Genomic DNA, 6,769 nt, shown 5'->3' on the forward strand with positions numbered 1-6,769 from the left:
GAAAAATCTTAGTTCTTTCGTCTTTCAAGTTCCTCATAGTGATCAGTAGATATAAATTCCAAGTGACTCAAAGAATAGAGCTATGCTCCCCGGCAACGGCGCCAGAAAATAGTCTTGCTAACCCACAAGTATAGGGGATCGCAACCGTTTTCGAGGGTAGAGTATTCAACCCAAATTTATTAATTCGACACAAGGGGAGCCAAAGAATATTCTCAAGTATTAGCAGTTGAGTTGTCAATTCAACCACACCTGGATAACTTAGTATCTGCAGCAAAGTATTTAGTAGCAAAGTAGTATGATAGTAATGGTAACAGTGGCAAAAGTAACGATAGCGGTTTTGTAGTAATTGTAACAGTAGCAATGGAAAAGTAAATAAGCAAAGCACAATATGCGAAAAGCTCGTAGGCATTGGATCAGTGATGGATAATTATGTCGGATGCGATTCCTCATGTAATAGTTATAACATAGGTGACACAGAACTAGCTCCAGTTCATCAATGTAATGTAGGCATGTATTCCAAATATAGTCATACGTGCTTATGTTAAAGAACTTGCATGACATCTTTTGTCCTACCCTCCCGTGGCAGCGGGGTCCTAGTGGAAACTAAGGGATATTAAGGCCTCCTTTTAATAGAGTACCGGACCAAAGCATTAACACATAGTGAATACATGAACTCCTCAAACTACGGTCATCACCGAGAAGTATCCCGATTATTGTCACTTCGGGGTTGTCGGATCATAACACATAATAGGTGACTATAGACTTGCAAGATAGGATCAAGAACTCACATATATTCATGAAAACATAATAGGTTCAGATATGAAATCATGGCACTCGGGCCCTAGTGACAAGCATTAAGCATAGCAAAGTCATAGCAACATCAATCTCAGAACATAGTGGATACTAGGGATCAAACCCTAAAAAAATTAACTTGATTACATGATAAATCTCATCAAACCCATCACCGTCCAGCAAGCCTACGATGGAATTACTCACGCACGGCAGTGAGCATCATGAAATTGGTGATGGAGGATGGTTGATGATGACGACGGCGACGAATCCCCCTCTCCGGAGCCCCGAACGGACTCCAGATCAGCCCTCCCGAGAGAGATTAGTGCTTGACGGTGGCTCCGTATCGTAAAACGCGATGAAACTTTCTCTCTGATTTTTTTTCTCCGCGAAACCAAATATATAGAGTTGGAGTTGAGGTCGGTGGAGCTCCAGGGGGCCCACGAGGCAGGGGGCACGCCCAGGGGGAGGGGGGCCGCCCCCCACCCTCGTGGACATGGTGTGGGCCCCCTGGCCTAGATTCTTTCACTAGTATTTTTTATATTTTCCAAAAGTTATCTCCGTGGATTTTTAGGTCATTCCGAGAACTTTTGTTTTCTGCACAAAAATAACACCATGGCAGTTCTGCTGAAAACAATGTCAGTCCGGGTTAGTTTCATTCAAATCTTGCAAGTTAAAGTCCAAAACAAGGGCAAAAGTGTTTGGAAAAGTAGATACGATGGAGATGTATCAATATGCCGCTCGTAAGAAGAAAGGAGGGAAGGCGGCCCTGGTTGATGAGGGAGACTTGCTCAAGAGGCCGAGGGGCAAGACAAGCTCTAAGGCCGACGAGAAGCGTGACACGTATTCCATAGCCTTGCAAGGAACTTTGGAGAACATGATGAGCCAAAAGGAAGTGAGGGAGGAGGGGATGAGCAAAGGGAAAGAGGAGCAAATGAAGATATACCTAGAGCTCCAAACGAAGAAGCTTGGCATGGAGGAGGCCGCGAAGAGGAGGAAGCTTGACATCGAGGAGGCCGCACAACTCAAGAAGCTCGAGATCGAGGCCACCAATACCAACAGCAAAGCAAAAGAGGTGGCACTCGTGATCATGAGCGTCAACAAGAACAACATGTCACGGGAGAGGAAGGCTTGGTTCACGAACCGGCAGAAAGAGATGTTCGCCCACGACGACTGAACTAGGTGAGACCTCGACTGTTGACTATGGCCGTTCATTTTGAAGACTGGCTGGTGTGCCGCTGCTCGTTTTGTTGCCGGCCCCAAAAGCTTATTCATTATGAAGGTTGGCTTGTGTGCCAGTGTAAAAAACATGTCCATTTTGAAGGTTGGCTGGTGTGCCGCCGCTCGTTTTGTTGCCGGCCCCAAAAGCTTATTCATTATGAAGGTTGGCTTGTGTGCCAGCGTAAAAAATATGTCCATTTTGAAGGCTGGCTAGTGTGTCGGTTGCTGGCTTTGTTGCTAGCGTGAAACTGAAGGGTGACCATTTTGTAGGTCGCTGACTTTGTTGCCAGCCGGCATGAACTGGCGTAAACCGCGGCTGCTGGCATGACCTATGGCCGCTGTCATTTAGTTACATCTTTTGTTGTTTTCGGATTCACATGCACGGCGGACCAGATGCGGCCGCGCGTTGGACGCACGCCCAGCGCATCCACAAATCCGGATAAACACGGTCCCATTGCCACCCCAAACGAATGAAAACGTCTGTTTGAAGTCGTTGGAGTTGCCCTTAGATGGCAAAATAAAAGCAGAGATGCCCCGAGACTATGCCAAAGAGCAGACGAAAAGTAGTGGCGCGGGCGTTTGATAGAGGTGGCTTTGAAATGAGCAGACGGGGGCCACAAAAGCAGCAGTCAACGGTAGAAAAGAGTATGTAAACGGTCAACCTTGGAGTATTTTGGTTCGGGAGTGAAACACTAACAAATATCGGCCACGTGCAAACTACCAACGTCTACTCCTCCAGACCTTCCACTCTTCCACATCACCAGAAATCGCATGGGACGATGCCCAGGAGTTCACCGGTGTCACAGTTTTCGTGCCACGTGATGACATGCAGTACAGGCACCGCCAAGGAAGGATCTATAGCACCGGATCTACGGGGCGGCACCCTTCGACGCGAACAATGGACTTTGGCACTGCCGTTTCACGGGACAGGTGCCAAAAAAGTCCACTTCCGTTTCACTGGACAGGTGCCAAACCATTTGGTGACCAAGACTAAACGAAGATCTGGATCGCGCAATTCGTGGCGCAACACGACGATGGAAAAAGGAGGTTTGCGTGCTAGCGCCTGCGCACGCATTGACTCGGATCGCCGGCTTTATAGCGCCACCTCGCTTCACTGAGCTCCGTGGCCTTTCCCGTACCCGCACCGCACGGATGCAGCATGCGGCATGCAGAGGAGAGAGAGAGGATCCCGTAGCCGGGACACGCAGCTGAGGCGCGCGCCGTTATTACGGAGGCAGAGAATCATGGCCGCGAGGGAATCGAATCAGACATACTCCCTCCGTTCGAAAATATTTGTGAACAAAATGGATAAAAAAAGATGTATATAGAACTAAAGTATGTTTAGATACATCCCTTTTATCCATTTTGATGACAAGTATTTCCGGACGGAGGGAATAGAACACAGTAGTATCAAAGTCGCTCAAATACACAAACATACACCTGGTACAGACATATTTTAAGACGCCCACTATAGAACCAATGAACGAGACCGAAACAAAGGGCCTGTTCGGTAATCACCCGCTCCCAGAATCTGTGGAGCGGAGAAACCACAACTCCTTCGATTTGTACAACAGCTCCACCAACTCCGCTCCTGGAGTTGTGGAGCGGAGGGATACCGAACAGGGCGAAAGTGTCTAGTTTGAAACCGATTTGTGGTCACAATTTTTTTAACCATTCGATCAATGGAGATAATTATGTACTCAAATTAATCTTGAAGGTCATTTTCTTTTACCTCCGGATAAGGATTCTATGCTTCGCATCCGAGGTAAAAGCATCTCCAGCCGTTGGTCCCTCGGGAGGCATAAAAATCGAGTGGATTACAAAAAACATCGACACTTCAGGCAAGGTTTGCAGGAACCACAAGTCTTCGAAATTGTGCCAAAAATCACTAATTTTTTGTCTATTTTTTTTTTTGCAAAAAACATTAGTTGACGGCTTAGACCGTTTTAAGCATGATTATGACATGTGGGTCCCGCAAAAGCTTACGTGGCGTAACGGTTCAGACTAGACGTCGTCAGACTTTTTTGTTTGCAAAAAACTCTATTTCATAAGAAACAAATAGCAAACTCCCATATGTTAAAAAAAACCCGGTCAACTCCCATGGTCGTGCCCGTGCTCTCGGGCGCCCCGCCGCCGGCAGCCTGCCCTCGCTGTTGGCCAGGCCTCGCGCACACCGCCACCACGCACTCCCCGGCTCCGGCCTCCTTCCCCTTCAACACGCCGGATCCGGCAGAATCCGGCCGAGAAAACGAGTCGCCGCTGCCCATTGGCAGTCCCCGTTGACGGACGCCACCTCACGTACCCCGCCGCCGGCAGGCCTGCACTCGCCGCCGTCCCTCCCTCCCCGGCTCCGACCTCCTCTCCCTTCCACGCACCGAATTTGACGGAATCCGGTCGGAAAAACAAGCCGCAGCCGCCCCGCCACGACAATGGACCTCGCCGTCGCGCCTGTCCCTCTCAGCCACCTCGCGGAATTCGATCGCGTCATGGCGGTCAAGCACGACGTCGAGGGTGGGGACTCAGTCCGCGCGCTGCAGATCCTTTTTCTCCCGGCCTCGCAAGGCTCCCCGCCGCCAACCGCCGTCGTCGTTGACTGATGTCCGAGCCGGCCAACCAGCAACTCACCTGAACCCCCCTGCGGCTGCCGGCAAGCAACTCCCCTGCACCTCCTCTGCGTCGGCCGAGCAGCATCCCCCCGCGCCGGCCGCCGACACTGACCACGAGCCGTTGTCACCTCCATGGAGGACAGACGAGGAGGCAGACAACGGGGTGAAGGGGCTGATTGCTTTTTTCATTTCTGAACGAGGGTGTCTTTGTAAACCTGTATAAATCCCCCTTCTAACACCCTCAAGTGTCAACCGTTACGCCACGTCAGCTTTTACGGGTCCCATTTGTCATAATCGTCATTAAATGGGGTAAAGCCGTCAACTAGTGTATTTTGCAAAAAAATTAGACAAAAAATTAGTGGTTTTAGGCACAATTTCGTAGAAGTATGGTTTCTGCAACCCTAGCCTTCAATGTCGATGTTTTCTGCAATTCACTCCATAAAAATCGCTGCCTGGGGGCGAGCCGGCGGCAAACTCGACTCTGGGGGCGGTTGGGCACCCAGTCGTCGCCCCCAAGCGCCGATTTCGGCCCATTATTCAGTCCAATTTTGTCCAAAAAACGGCCCAATATCTGTGTGAATCGGCCCATATCCGGCGTGGTTCGGCGTGTTTCGGCGTGATTTCTCCCATAAATAATTTGACAAATAGAAATCAATTAGTTCATCACATAGTTCAGCGTGGTTCGGCGTGTTTTTTTTGGCGTGTTTCAACAAATAATTCAATACAAATTATATAGTTCAACAAATAAAAACTCATATTTCATCACACGTCATTCCCGGCGTCGTCCTTGAGCCTCCATAAGTGCTCCACCAGATCGTGTTGCAGTTCTTGATGAACCTGTGAGTCTCGGATCTCCTGACGCATATTGAGTTAGTCAGTCCAGGTTGCCGGTAGCTGGTGATCAACTCCGGCAAGAGGACCCTGCCTGTAATATGGTTCTGTGTCAAATATTGGCTCTTCCTGCTCGCTCTCAATGATCATGTTGTGCAAGATGACACAGCAAGTCATGATCTCCCACATTTGATCTTTCGACCAGGTCTGAGCAGGGGGAACCGGACAACAGCAAATCGAGATTGGAGCACACAAAATGCCCGCTCGACATCCTTCCTGCAAGCCTCCTGAACCTTTGCAAAGAAGGCGTTCTTACCTCCTGGCACTAGGTTTGAGATAGTCTTCACAAATGTCGACCATCTCGGATAGATGCCATCAACTAGGTAGTACCCCTTGTTGTAGTGCCGCCCATTGACCTCGAAGTTCACTGGAGGAGAATGATCTTCAACAAGCTTGGCAAAGACAGGGGAGTACTGCAGGACGTTGATGTCATTGTGAGTTCCTGGCATCCCAAAGAAAGAGTGCCAAATCCAAAGGTCTTGTGTGGCCACTGCCTCAAGTACCACACTGCAACCGCATTTGACGCCTTTGTACAACCCCTGCCAAGCAAATGGACAGTTCTTCCATTTCGAATGCATGCAGTCGATCCTTCCAAGCATCCCAGGGAATCCTCTTGCTGCATTCTGTGCTAGGATCCGAGCAGTGTCTTCCGCATTGGGTGTTCGCAAGTATTGTGGTCCAAACACTGCCACCACTGCCCTGTGGAACTTGTAGAAACACTCAATGGTGGTGGACTCGGCCATGCGCCCATAGTCGTCGAGTGAATCACCGGGAGCTCCGTATACAAGCATCCTCATAGTTGTCGTGCACTTCTGGATTGAGGTGAATCCAAGTGTGCAGGTGCAATCCTTCTTGCAGTTGAAGTAGTCGGAGTAGAGCATGCAGTAGCCTTCCAGATGATGCCGGTTCTTTGCTTTCACCCGCCCAGGCGCCGAGCCACCTCGTCGCGGCTTTTCACTGCTCGCGAGTAGGCCGGCGAGGGAGGCGAGCACCATGAGATGCTCCTGCTCCTGGACGTCGGCTTCGGCTTCCTCCTCCAACAACGCCGCGAGCGCCTCCTCGCCTTCCGAGTCCATTGTCGGGCCGGGCAAATCACCGAACACCTTGCGGCGAGGTAGGCGCAAACCCGCCGGTGTACAGGCCCTGCGCGGCCAGAACGCCGGAAAAGTTGCCTGGATGGCTGTGGAGAGGCTGCCTCGGCGAAACCTTTTCTTTTTTCCGGCGGGGAATGGTCTATCTAGCTGTGGTGGGCGGTGGACGGC

The sequence above is a fragment of the Triticum dicoccoides genome, chromosome 5B (genome assembly GCF_002162155.2).
Source record: "Triticum dicoccoides isolate Atlit2015 ecotype Zavitan chromosome 5B, WEW_v2.0, whole genome shotgun sequence".
In the NCBI taxonomy this organism is placed as follows: Eukaryota; Viridiplantae; Streptophyta; class Magnoliopsida; order Poales; family Poaceae; genus Triticum; species Triticum dicoccoides.